Here is a 14899-nt window from a genome sequence, read left to right as displayed (position 1 = left end):
ACCAAAAGACACTGCCAAGAATTGAATTGAAACTGTTACAGCAGGTTAGGAAGCAAGAGATTAGAGAAAAGGCAGGGAAGGATACGAATGCCTATTTATGCAGTGATCTTTCTTTGTGAATAGACACTGCACAAAGAGTTGAGGGCAAAAGAAGAGATCAAAAAAAATAATAAATGTAGTCAAGGGACAAATACACACGCACACGCACACACACGCACACGCACACACACACACACATTGTATATGCAGAACAGGGACCCCCAAAAGATGTCAACATCCTAGAATCCTGAAACCTGCATAAAATTAAATTACATGGCAAAGGGGAATTAGGATTACAGATGGAACTGAGGCTATCACTTGTGATAATTATTTTTTGTCCGCTTGGCTTAGGCCACAGTACCCAAATATTCGGTCAGGCAGAAGTCCAGATGTGCTATGAAACTTTTAATTCAGTAGATTTTACATGAAGATTACCCTCCAAAATATGGATGAGCCTGATCTACTCAGTCTAAGGCTTTAAGAGGAAAGGACTGAGGCGCCCTGAGAAAGAGGGGATTCTGCCCCCAATCGCCTTCAGACTCGAATTGCAACATAAACTCTTCCCTGGGTCTCCACCCTCCCAGGCTTTACCTCCGATTTGGGACTTGCCAGCCTGCACAATTGCATGAGCCCATTCTGTAAAATAAATCTCTTTCTACATATATGTGTACACATCCTATTTATTATGTTTCTCTGGTGAACCCTGACTAATACATTGATCAACTGATGTTAAAGTGAGAAAATCATCCTGAATTGTCTTCGTGTGCCCAGTGTAATCACAAGTGGAAAAAGCAGTGAGGGTCAAAGAGAGATGTAAGTATAGAATACCCCATAGAAAGGGGAAAATGAAGGGGGGGAGATTAGAGGGGGAGACGAACCATGAGAGACGATGGACTCAGAAACAAACTGAGGGTTCTAGAGGGGAGGGGGGTGGGGGGATGGGTTAGCCTGGTGATGGGCATTAAAGAGGGCACGTTCTGCATGGAGCACTGGGTGTTATGCACAGACAATGAATCATGGAACACTACACCAAAAACTAATGATGTAATGTATGGTGATTAACATAACATAACAAAAAAAAAAAAAAAAAGAAAATCAGAAAAAAAAAAAAAAAGAAGAATACACCATAGAGATGCAATGGGATCAAGGACCTGGCCCACCTTTGCTGGTTCTGAAGATGGGAGAAGGAGACCACAAGTCAAGAAATGTAAGCAGCCTACAGAACCTGGAAAAGACAAGGAAACATTCTCCCACAGGACCTTTAGAAAAGAATAAAACTAGGCTGGGGCATCTCGGTGGCTCAGTCGGTTAAGCGGCTGCCTTCGGCTCAGGTCATGATCCCAGGGTCCTGGGATCGAGTCCCGCATCGGGCTCCCTGCTCAGCGGAGAGCCTGCTTCTCCCTCTCCCTCTGCCTGCCTGCCGCTCCCCCGCTTGTGCTCTTTCTCTATCTCCCTCTCTGTGTCAAATAAATAAAATCTTTAAAAAAAAAAAGAATAAAACTTTGCTAACACCTTGATATGAGCCCAGTTGAGAACTGTTAAGATTCTAATATACAGAATTGCAAGATAATAAATGCTTCTTGTTTTAAGCCACTAAGTTTGTGGTAATTTGTTACAGGGAGCAATAGAAAATAAATGCACTCTTTCTTCCATATAAAATGAGGGATGCATAACCATATCAGAAATATGCTTACTTATAAAGACACCTTTAATAAATTCTGAAACTACCTGCTATATGTCTTTAAGCATTTGAATAGCATCATTTATTTTGCTAGAAATAAGATAACCCTCTGTACATTATAATTACCTCAAAGAAAAGGGATCTTACGGGAAGAGGTGTGCGGAATATTCTGTTACTGAAATCAAATAAATGAGCCAGATAATCATAAATTAATAATAGGTGGAATTTACATGTGGAATCTTTATATTTAATTTAATTTCACTTAAAGTGTCAGATTATGGTTTCCATCTCGTTCACAGAAGTTAAATGTATAGCTACTAAATGCACTGAAATTGGAAATGCTGCCAAATGTGAAATTTCTGAAGATAATATTTTCATTAAACATGTTACATATTTTTATTTTTATGGGGAAATTTTATAATGAGAATGTGTATTATTTTCCATTATTTTGTCCCTATCTCTTTACTGCCCACAATCTGATTATGCGGTGGGAAAAAATATGATTCAAAGGCACATCCTGTCAAGGAGCATCATCATTTTACCATGTTTTGTATTATATAGCTGCCAGTAATTATATTAATGGCCATTTATCCCTTTACATGGGTGATATCAAACTGCTGATCTGATCTATTTATATTGTGGTCAGTCACTGATAAAACCCTTAGTCAATGACAATGGGCAGAAAGAAAAGGACATAAAGCAGCCATTACCTACTTTTAAGAATCCATAGAAACCATCCCAGGTACATTAATTTCAAGGACTACTTAATTTTCAGAGGCCTCTTATATCCCTCTCAAAGGCAGTGTGATCAGGAGAAGAGGTTGACTATTTGTCAAAAACTTAAAGCTATTTAGTAATTTCTATATTTCAGTAACACAGAGCATGTTGTACAGGAGGATTTTTCGATTGTTAAGTGGATTTTCTTTCTTGTGACTGAAAATATCTTTAGCTTTTTCTAGTATGTGCAAACAAAATAAAAATTAAAGCTAAAAATCATTGGAATAAAATTGTCATATGGAATTATCAGTATCTACATACTGTTTATCAAATGAGTTAAAATTTTAAAAATTGATATCCAATAAAACATACATATTTATTAACTTTTACCCAGCCAGCAACCATTGAGAATTGTGATTATAGATGATTCTTGCCCTGTGAGCAAGTGTGAGGAAGGAAAAACTTTTCCTTTTACCATCTTAAATTTTGAAAATGGGGACTTGCAAATTAAACTAACAAAGAGCACACTAAAAGAAGAAAGAAAACATACATACAATTTTTTTTAATACTTTATGTGCACAGAAGTTCACAGCAAAGAAGTGAAACTCAAAAAGTAGGTAGTCTCGGGGGCTTATACACCATTTTAACAAAGGAAAGGGGTTTGGGGCTTCAAAAGATAAGTCATGGGGAAGTAACTAGGAAATATATGGGGAACTAATGGAAGATAAATGTTATTTTATCCATATTTTAGTAAGGTCTGTTTATGCAAACTCATCTCTGTGTCGACTCTCAGTCTCTAGTGATAAGAGTGCTCTTCTCTTCCTGCTACAACAGGGATGCCTTCAGGAAGGGAAATTTATGTCCTGCTTTTAAGTAGGCAAGGGGATGGCAGAAGGGTGCCTGGGTGGCTCAGATGGTTTAGCGTCTGCCTTCAGCTCAGGTCATGATCCCAGGGTCCTGGGATCGAGTCCCACAACGGGCTCCCTGCTCAGCGGGGAACCTGCTTCTCCCTCTGCCTCTCTCTCTCTCTGATGAATAAATTAAAATCTTTAAAAAGGGGGGATGGCAGAAAACTCTTCCTGAATCTGTTGATTCTAAATTGGCTTGAGCTCAAAATAATCCTTATGTCAAAGTGGCATATTTTGGGGTGGCATATTCTATATCCATTCACAAGGCACCGTACTTAGACCTTGACATACATTATGAGATTTATGTCTTGAAGCAATCTGATCAAACAAGTACCACAATTACTCTCATTTTAAAGACCTACAGAGTCTTAAAAACTTTTTCAACTCATATTTCAGTATAAATGGCAGAGTTAATATCTGAATTCAGATTTGTCTGATGTAAAGCCCTGTACTCTTTAGCCATATACTTCATTAAGTAGAAATTAGACTTGTGGAAAGAGATGGAAAATGCATTCCAAGAAGAGCAGAAAGCTTGCAAAAAGACTGAGACATACACATAACATGGAGAAATGTACATCTGGACATTAGAGTATAAATCAGAGAAATGACAAGAGATGAAGCTAGAGAAATAACCAGGGGTCAGCTAATGAACTGTTTTAATGAATCTGGACTATATCCAAGGAATTTAAACTGAGAGATGATTAGAGAGAGATTTACATTGAAAGCTCACACTACGGGAATGCAAAAAAGACTGGAAAGGGAAAAGCCCTAGGGGCAGAAAGGCCAGTATAAAGAAGCTGTATATCAAAATGATATGATCCAGTTAAGAGATACCGGTGGCCTGAGACAGTCACACTGGAACAGCAGAAAGTAAATGGATTACAGAAACACTGAAAAAAAGCAGAGAAGATAGTGCTCATTAAATACCTGAAGGGATGAGATTGAAAAAAGGAAGGAGTCTGATTTATGTATGGGGATGGTATTGGGAAGAACTGAAAAGATGAGATGGGGTTTTAAATATACTAAATTTGAAATGCCTTCATAAAATCCAAATGCAGAAGACCAGTTAGTAGTGAATATAAATCTCTGGTCCTCTGGAGAGGGATATAAATGTATAACTCAGCAATATGCGGATTGTAGGGCGCCTGTGTGGCTCAGTCAGTTAAGCATTCACTTTTGGCTCAGGTCATGATCTCAGGGTCCTGGGATGGAGTCCCACGCCGGGCTCCCAGCTCAGCGGGAAGCCTGCTTCTCCCTCTCCCCCTGCTCATGCTCCCTCTCTTGCTCTCTCTCTCTCAAATAAATAGATAAAATCTTAAAAAAAAAAAAAAAAGACATGTGGCTTGTAAGTGAAGCAGAGAGTAGATGAGATCACTTGTGTTATTATGTAAGTAGAGTGAGGAGAAAAAAGGTTCTAGACGTAGAGAGGAGTGCCAAGAAAGCACGAATGGCTCGTGGAAAACCAGAGAAGGAATAACTGAGATAGAAGATTAAGTAGTTATTTGTTTAGAAAATGTAGGGATTGCTAAAGTGAAGAAAAGTAAATATTTCAAAGGAGTTGTTCAAGTTTACCATGATAATGAAACAAATATCAATCTTTTAGATATTCTTTTAGTAACACAAGAGTGCCCATAACCTAGGCCAGTGGTGGAGAAGTATGGGGGGAAAAAAAGGAGAGAAGAAAGCTAAAAATTAAATATGATTATAGGTATGTATTTTACCTATTTTTTATAGGTGTTGGTCCACCTCTCACCACTAGGAGGTAAGTTCTGTGAAGATAGGAATTTCCTTTTCAGGGCTGTAACACCAGCACACACAGCAATAAGATTAATAATAGAGGTCTGGTTGAATAAACAAGTTAACTGATTACTTTAAAAAAAAAATCAAAGAATCAAAAAACATAAACTCCAAATATTTGATTAAAAATCTTAAACAAAATCAATTAAAATAATAATTTTAAGGATTACAGATCTTTCTGAAAGAATACATAATATTTCAATTTTCCTTCCCTAACCAGGTATTGCAATTTGAACATGCCACAGGGTTCATTTCATATTGAGATGTTTTCTTTTGACAAGAGCTTTTTTATAATTGCTTGCTCTTTCTCAATTGTCAAAAAGGCATCAAGAAAAAAAGTTATTTAACACTTTCAGACATCATCTTCTAGGGTAATGTTAGCTTATTCTCATGGAAAAATGTCAAGACAAGAGGATACCTTTTGATTCAGGTAGTAAGATATCTTGAATGTATATTCAGTAGTGCCACATATTTAAAAATTTTATGGAGACTATTTTTGTGACTTGATAACCACAAGAATTCAGGTGAAGCAAACAAAAAGTGGAAGGCTATAAAAATTTTAACATATTTCCCAGTCAAGACCTGAAAAAATTTTAGTTGCATTTTGATTTTCTCTAAAAAAGTGACATATTGCTGAGACAATACTATGTTGAAGACCAGGGTAATGAATATATTTATGGGAAGAACTATTAGATTAGCTCAACAAGCTATTGTATGAGAAACACCCCACAGGCATTTATATTCAATTTCTGCAATATTTCCAAGGGCAGGCCACCCATATGGATGTCCATGAAAAATACGTAGCTTAAATATTAGTAAGTCCCAAGATAACCTCTGCAGAAACCATGCATGTGAATATTTTCTTCAGGAATGGTAAGAATTTGCTGTTATTTGCAAGAGCATGTTTCTTTCCTATTTGCATTTTGCCAAACTCTGCCTACCTGAAAATGCCTTTCAAAACATAATGTTTATTTTAAAACATATTCATGTTAAAAACCACACTATCATAACTAGAGGTTTAGGTAAATAATTATTGACTCTGGACTTTACTACATCTGTTTTTTTTTTTTTTTTTTTTTTGCAATGTATTGTCCAGTGGAATTCAGTTGTTACATTAGGTATATTTTCCTACAGCTAAGGAAAAGTTAAATAAGTTCTCTTTCAGTGGTGAAGAGCCTTCCATAGTTGGTTCTTATATTGTGTTGATATAAAATCAACTGGCCTTGATCAAGTTGATATGCAGTCATATTTTAAGTCTATTGAGATTAGCGATCTTTTGTCTCTTTTTTAGGTCCATAGATCAATTATTTTTTAAGGATTTTATGTAATCGTATTTTGTTCTTTAATGGGGAGTTCTTTTGCCTCCCCATAATTACTGCTTACCTCTAATCTTTAGATTTAAGAACTTTATTTTTTTCTGCTTGCATTTATATTTCTTTATCCTTACTTTTTATAATAGTAAAAAGAAGTTTCAAGAAGAGAACAGAGGTCAGTTTCCTTCCATAATTTTTTAAAGGCTCTTGCTCTCATTCTCCAATCAGGAAGGTCACCAAGGTGATCTAGTCACTAGTTTAATGGAGCAACTAGTCTCCCAACTGCTGACCTCTTTTACACTTTCCATTCTGCTCAATCTCCCTCATCTGATAATGAATACTTTCATTAGCCTTGAATCAGAAACATACTGCTATTAAGGCCTGACATTTTTTACTTTTATAGTTAATCTAATTTCTTCAAATTATTTCTCCTCCATTTTTATCATAGTTCTCCTCAAGTGCTCAAATCTATATTTTCTTACATACCCCAAATTAAACAAACTAAACACAGTGTGTGATTGTACAAAACCTTAGTTTCCTAAATAGTCTTACTAGGAGACCGGCCGTTTGAATGTGGTTGAAAAACCAACTTCAGTCTCAACCGAAATGCATGGTTTCTGTAAAAGAGTCTTCATTCCTTTCAACTAATCATACCCCTATACTGACAATATAAACTAGGTGACTGACATCTGATACCACTATTAGCTACCCACTTTTCAAGTGAATTCACTGTCATTCCCTCTTGGTAGCTGTTATTTATGTAACATTACCTAAAGTAATATACTGCTCTTCTAACTAGCTTCATTATATGCAATGTGGCCATTTATTAGAGTAATATTTATGAAAATGTGTTGTACAGAACATAGATCTAATAAACATTCCATGAGAAGGGAAAGTAAGTTTTGAAAATGCTGCCAATTACAAAGATGTGAAGAAAAAGGAACCCTCATGCACTGTTGGTGGGAAGGCAAACAGGTGCAGCCACTCTGGAAAAGAGCATGGAGGTTCCTTAAAAACTAAAAAAAACTAAATAAAAAAAATAGAATTACCATATGATCCAGTAATTCCACTACTGGGTATTTATCAGAAGAATATAAAAACTAATTCAAAATGATATATGCACCCCTATGTTTATTGCAGCATTATTTACAATAGCCAAATTATGGAAGCAACCCAAGTGTACATCAATAGATGGATGGATAAAGAGTGGATAGTATACATATACAATGGAGTGTTAGTCAGAAAAATAATGAAATTTTGCCATATGCAACAACATAGATGAATCTAAAGGTTATAATGCTAAGTGAAATAAGTCAGAAAAAGACCAATATATGATTTCACTCATGTGGAATTTAAGAAACAAAATGAAGGGATAAATTAAAAAAGAAACAAAACCCCAGAATTTCAGCTATAAAGAACAAACTGATTGTTACACAAGGGTAGGTGAGTGGGGTAGTGGGTGAAATGGGTAAAGATGGATTAAGAGTACACTTATGATGAGCACTGAGTAATGTATAGAATTACTGAACCACTATATTGTACACCTGAAACTTATATAACACTGTATGTTAGCAATACTGGAATTCAAATACTAATTAAAGTTTTCAAAAAAAAAAGAAAGAAAATGCTGCCAGTTATGTTCTCCACAAAGTGATTTAGTACATTAAAGGCTCTGAGAATGCCTGCAAGAAGGAAAATTATTTGATTTTGCTTAACATGGGAATTCCCAGACTTGTTTACCTAAAAAGTAATCACTAAATCTGCATTTTTTAAAGATTTATTTATTTTAGAGAGAGAGCTCACGAGTGCAAGTTGGGGGAGGTGCAGAGAGAGAAGGAGAGAGAATCCCAAGCTGAACTCCCCGCTGAATGCAGAGCCTGATGCAGGGCTCATTTTCATGACCCTGAGATCATGACCTGAGGTGAAACCACAAGTTAGACACTCAACTGACTTGAGCTATCCAGGTGCTTCTAATTTTTATCTTTAAAATATCTTTAAAAATACTTGGGAGTAGTATTTCATGAAACATTTATGAGACGTTATTCTAAAAACAGTTTGAGAAATATGACCCTATCATAAGCTCAGATCTTGACAATATGGTTCCCCATGTTAGCTAGTTATTAATTTTGAGGTGCCTGGTGTAACATTTTTGCCAATGAGTGTTAGGCAAAGTTGTTGAGAATTCTTAGAAAGGTTTCCTTATTTATAAATAGATACACATAGAAAGAAACTTTAGCTTTTAATTCATAAACTGTTTTCATCTCAAATTAGTTATTTGTAAAGGATCTTACAGGCAGGTGGTATAAGCAAGCTGTAGGTATAAAATGACTATGATGAAGCATAAAATTCAACTTCTAGAAACTAACAAAACAACCAAATGTTGACACAGCATTAAGCACAGAGAATCATATTTGGATGGTGGAGAAAAAGACCTTCAGGACGTTATATTACCATCTGCTGCATTTAATCCCACTTTGTCAGGCTCCCTTCTTCAGCTAAGTTTTGGTATATCTCATTCCTCATACTATAGAAGTACAGGATCTTGTTCCAAATACTAGGACCCATTTGAGACTTTCTAATAATGTGTAATAAAATGTGACATATCAATTCAATAAACTCATTTTCAATCTGATGCTTTATAATATTAAATTAATAGACACAAACATGATGCCTAGTACCTTTGCTCAAATTCACAATTGTCATTTTGTTTCTGTAAAACTGAAATGACATTTAGCTATTTCTGAGACTTGAGATTGACAAGACTTTGTATTTTTATGTCCTAACTTAGTCCTCTGAATTAAGTAGATATTTACCAAATTCTTGACATTCACCAAAATAAAAAAGTTTAGAGCAATATACTTGCAACGTAACAGTTAATCCACAAATACCAAACAAAAGATGAATTATTTCTAGATGGAAATTAAAAGATTACTATTTTAAATTAGTGTCTGAAGAACAGAAAGGATAATCATATACTATGAGTTATAACAGTATTTTGGGGGGGGCTTGGAATTCAAATTTATTTCTTTACTTTTTTTTCAAATTTTTATTTAAATTCTAGTTAGTTACCATATAGTGTAACATTGGTTTCAGGAGTAGAATTTAGTGATTCATCACTTAATATAATACCTAGGGCTCAACACAAGTGCCCTCCTTAATACCCTTCATCCAGTTAGCCCGTCCTCTGCCCACCTCCCCGCCTTCAACACTTAGCTTGTTCTCTATAGTTATGGTTTGCTTCCCTCTTTCTTTTTTTTTTTTCCCTTCCCCTATGTTTATCTGTTTTCTTAAATTCTACATATGAGTGAAATCATATGGTATTTGTCTTTCTCTGACTTATTTTGCTTGGCATAGTACACATTAGCTCCATCTACATTGTTGCAAATGGAAAATTTTCATTCTTTTTGATGGCTGAGTAATATCCCCCTGTATATATGTACCACATCTTCTTTATCCATTCACCCATCAGTTAATAGACATTTGGGCTCTTTCCATAATTTGGCTATTGTTGATAATGTTGCTATGAACACTGGGGTGCATGAGCCCTTTCGAATCTGTATTTTTGTATCCTCTGGGTAAATACCTAGTAATGCAACTCTGGGTCGTAGGGTAGTTCTGTTTTGTAAAAAGTTCTGTAACTTTTTAAAAAAATATTTTATTAATTTGACAGAGAGATCACAGCACGGGCAGCAGCAGGCAGAGGGAGAGGGAGAAGCAGGCTCCCTGAGGAGCAGGGAGCCTGATGTGAGGCTCGATCCCAGGACCCTGGGATCACGACCTGAGCCGAAGGTAGACGCTTAACTGACTGAGCCACCAGGCGCCCCTATTGTTAACTTTTATAATTTTTTAAAATAATTTTTTAAAGATTTTATTTATTTGAGAGAGAGAAAATGAGTGAGAAAGAAAGCACAAGCAGAGGGAGGAGCAGGGGGAAAAGCAAACTCCCCACTGAGCAGGGAGTCTGACGTAGGGCTCAATCTCAGAACCTGAGATCATGACCTGAGCCGAAGGCAGACCCTTAACCAACTGATCCACCTATGCGCCTCTATTGTTAACTTTTTGAGGAACCTCCATACTGTTTTCCAAAGTGGCCGCACCAGTGTGCATTGCCACCGACAGTGTAGGAGGGTTCCCCTTTCTCCGCATCCTCGCCAACATCTGTTGTTTCCTGTGTTATTAATTTTAGCCCTTCTGACAGGTATGAGGTGGTATCTCATCATGGTTTTGATGTGTATTTCCCTGATGATCAGTGATGTTGAGCATTTTTTCATGTGTCTGTTAGTTATCTGTGTGTCTTCTTTGAAAAACTGTCTATTCATATCTTCTGCCCATTTCTTAACTGGATTATTTGTTTTTTGGGTGTTGAGTTTGCTAAGTTCTTTATAGATTTCGGATACTGTTTATCAGATATGTCATTTGCAAATATCTTTTCCCGTTCCATAGGCTGCCTTTAGTTTTGTTGGTTATTTCTTTCACTGTACAGAAGCTTTTTTATTTGTGGAAGTCCCAATAGTTCATATTTGCTTTTGATTCCCCTGCCTCTGGAAATGTGTCTAGTAAGAAGTTGCTACAGCTGCTGTCAAAGAGGTTGCTGCCTGTGTCCTCCTCTAGGATTTTGATGGTTTCCTGTCTCACATTTAGGTCTTTCATTCATTTTGAATTTCTTCTTGTGTATGGGGTAAGAAAGTGGTCTAGTTTCATCCTTTTGCACGTTGCTGTCCTGCTTTGTCGAAGATTAGTTGAGCATGTAGTTGTGGGTCCATTTCTGGGTGTGTTGTAACAGTGTTTGAAAGAAATTGCCGTTCCCTCCTGTAATACCCCTATTTTAAGTGCATGTGAAATGTGTAAAGATTTTATGCAAGAAAAATTGGAATTAAGTTTTAAAAACCTAAATTATTACTATACTGTGAAAGATCCTAAACACTAAAATATTTAGACTGTTCAATAAGAAATGAGAAACAATTTCAGATTGTGAGTAAAAGATGATGCAATTCTATGCAATTTTAAGTCAGAAAGAACAAAGAGTAAAGGCAAGGAAATTAATAATAGTTATATTACAAGAGGCCACCTGATTATAATAACTTTAGGAACTGACTTCAATGGATGTTGAATGAAAGGTCCAGATGCAGGATATAAGGTGAATCACAAGAACACAAGAACATGACATTAAGTATATAAACTTTGGAGAAAGACTGTCAGGATTGGACTAATTAGTGGCATGGCCCTACACTGTTGCTTCACTTAACCAAACCAAAGTTACAAATCCCTAAAGAGAGGATAATAGCCCCTTTTGTGATGGTTACATAAAATAATCTGTGTGGTACTTTTTGCATACTTCTTGGCACAAAGCTCAATAAATGTTAGTTATCCTTATTACTGCTGTGCTATTTTTAGGGCAAATTCATCTTTGCTTATGCTTTGTTCCATACAGCTAAATAGCTTGAATAAATAAAGCCTGGATAAGTATTATGTCGCTCACAAAAAAAATTATTAGAAATCAAGTGAATATAAAGGTCATACATGTATAATTAAATTGTATGATATGTAAATCCTACATTTGCATACTGAAGTTCAAAAGATTGCAAATAAATAATTTTTCTTAAATGAAAATCTTAGAAAGCTAGAAGGTCTTGAATAGGTCAGTTTAAGGTACTCAAGGTATTGAATTTATCATTGAGATATACTGAGAGTAGTTATTTTACATTATAGAAAACACTTTTACTAAAGACAATTATTTTATGAACAATTTTTAAATTGTTTTTTTTTAATCTAAATGCATCTTTTCTTCTAAAGTCATCACACTTCTGTAATTACTCTCTACTTATAAATACCATACACTTGAGGAGGATCTACATTGATGGATATATTAAATAGTGATACATTTTTAGAATGTTTTTCAACAGTGAATAAATGTATAAAATGTATAGAAATTTCTTTGCCTTCCAGATTTTCCCTAGGAATATATTTTCCCTAGGAATATCAGACAATGGCTTAAAATTGACGTGTAATATTTTTAATTTGGTAGGAAATGCTTCCTTGTTGCTACATAGTTGATAGTCCACTGGCACTTACACTAAAATATTATATTCCCTTTTATATTGTATCTTAAAATTGTCATGAACTAAAGGAAAAACTTCCTTCCTGTATTAGGCATGTCAGCAATAAACATATAAAAAAATCACCAAGCTCTTTTTCCTAACTATATGTGTCTAATAACAGTTTTGTCCCATTCTAAAAAATCACTTGTTATAAAAATAATGTGTTGGTTTCTAATTACTTTAACTGATTATATCTCAGTGATATTATATACAAATTAGGCATGTAACAATGAGAAAAAATAAATTGCCAACTTATTATTTTTCTTGAGTATATTTTCCGCCAACTTTAAATCTTGTTTTAAAACTATTTTACACTTTCTTAAGTATATAATGTACTAGTTTTTGAGTTTTTTCCTCATAGGTTGCAACTTTAAATGACATCCAGATTTGGTCTGTTCACTGCTTTCAATGACAATATTTAGTAATTTAGCCTTGCAAAGGATTATTTTCTGTTTATTCTTGAAAGCTATGATAAATTTTAAAGGGAATCACTGGTTTTTATTTAAAAATAACCCCAAAATCTTTGTAGTGAGTCCCACCTTGATATCTATTCCCAATTTAAATTTCAACATGGCCCTTATGTCATATTACTTTTTTCAATAGTTACTATCTTGCCACTGCGTTATATGATTTATTACTGCCACCATCCTGGATTACTTATAGAATATAAAACTAAATTTTCAATTACTTAAAACATCAAAATCTTATTTTTGTTCAGTGCACATGTACATGATTTGGAACAGAGACTTGATTATAACTATCTCCCAGAGATCTTTGTTAACAGAGGCTCCAACATGACACGTGTTTTCACGATATCAGAGGCAGAAAAAGGAGAATGTGGTGACTGATTCTAAAATCTTTTTCCTAAATACTTCACATATAACTTCTTCAGAAAGCAATGCCCATGTCCCAGTGAACAAAGAGTTATCTCAGACTGTCTCCAGCAGGAAAGAATAGCACGTTTATGAATAGCTTTAATGATGATCACACTTCAGGTCAAAAATATCCATATTAAGCTTATACTCCTTTTTGTGCACAAAATATAACTATCCTCTTTTTCAAAAAAGAAACTAAAACGCTCCATCTAATAACCAAAAAATTCAGAGAGGAGATGTGATATTTCTTGGTTCAGACAACTTCTAATTTAAAAGGTACCTTATTTTGTCACTTTATATTAAATAATTGGACAGAGTTGGTATAATAAACATCCCTAATATAAACAGGGGAAAAAATAGAGGCATAGCAGCCATTTGTCTGTAGCTTTTGTTAAATCTCACTGGGCTGACATTGTGGTGGGCTCCTACTCAGGGCTGGGGTCCGGATCTGATAAGGTCCTGATTCCAATCCCTTGGAAAGCTCCCTGAAAGAACCAGCTTCTTTAGTGTGAGAGAAGTTTAGTCCACACAGAACCTTACATTCAGGAATGTCCACATCCTTGATTAAATGTTCTGTCACCATCTTGAAATTTTTAATAATTTTTATCTTTGAACTTTTATTTTGTCAGTGAAACCAGTCCCCAGGTCAGAAGTCAATTTGTTCAAGATTCCCAGAGCATCTGATCAAATATTAACTCTCTGGAAAAACAGAAGCTGCTGACACTCAAGCAGTAATTGTCAATACATTTTTATAAAACTAAAGTACAGACATGGTCAAAAAATGACAAAACAGACATAAGAGATATTTTATTAGAAAAGCCTATTGCAATATAAAGAGTACTCCAACCTCAGAATCTACAAACACCTCAAAAATCAAACAGAAAAAAAAAAGGGCTTTGTTAGGAGAAGGGGAAAGCAGGGTGAGTACAAACTCAAAGGATCATGGCAAGAGATGGGAGTGAGCAGACAGCATGATCCAGATGGTTTGGCAGGAAATATGTATTTTGTAATCAGAATGAGCCACTGTGGGAAGATGTTTGCTTGGATAAGCTTGGGGGTGAGCCAAGTTGAGGCTCATGTGAGGAGACAAGCCTGATTGAAGTTTGGTCAAGTCAAGTCAGTTTGTGACTAATGGGAAACTGTGTGCACTTGGTCAATCCCCTCTATTGTTTAAGACAAAGTAGGTCTTTAAACACAATTAGGAATAAATTAGGAGCCATTGTGAGGTTAAAGTTTTCATGGTGGAATGCATTTCATGTTCTCCTTGGCCTTGAAGGACTAGCTATATCATCTGTTGAGCGTGCTGTCAGACTGACTGTTGGAGGGAATTAGAGATCAGGCACTTGATGAGAGTATGCCTAGGAATACATAAAAAATAACATATATATCCAAAGGATACATAGTGATTTGAAGGGGCACCTGCACCCCAATGTTTACAGCAGCAATGTCCACGATAGCCAAAATATGGAAA

This window comes from Eumetopias jubatus, unplaced genomic scaffold, assembly GCF_037043125.1.
Source record: "Eumetopias jubatus isolate StellerSeaLion01/CBP00866 unplaced genomic scaffold, mEumJub1_p1.0 scaffold_12, whole genome shotgun sequence".
Classification (NCBI taxonomy): domain Eukaryota; kingdom Metazoa; phylum Chordata; class Mammalia; order Carnivora; family Otariidae; genus Eumetopias; species Eumetopias jubatus.
This window is presented reverse-complemented; position numbering follows the sequence as displayed.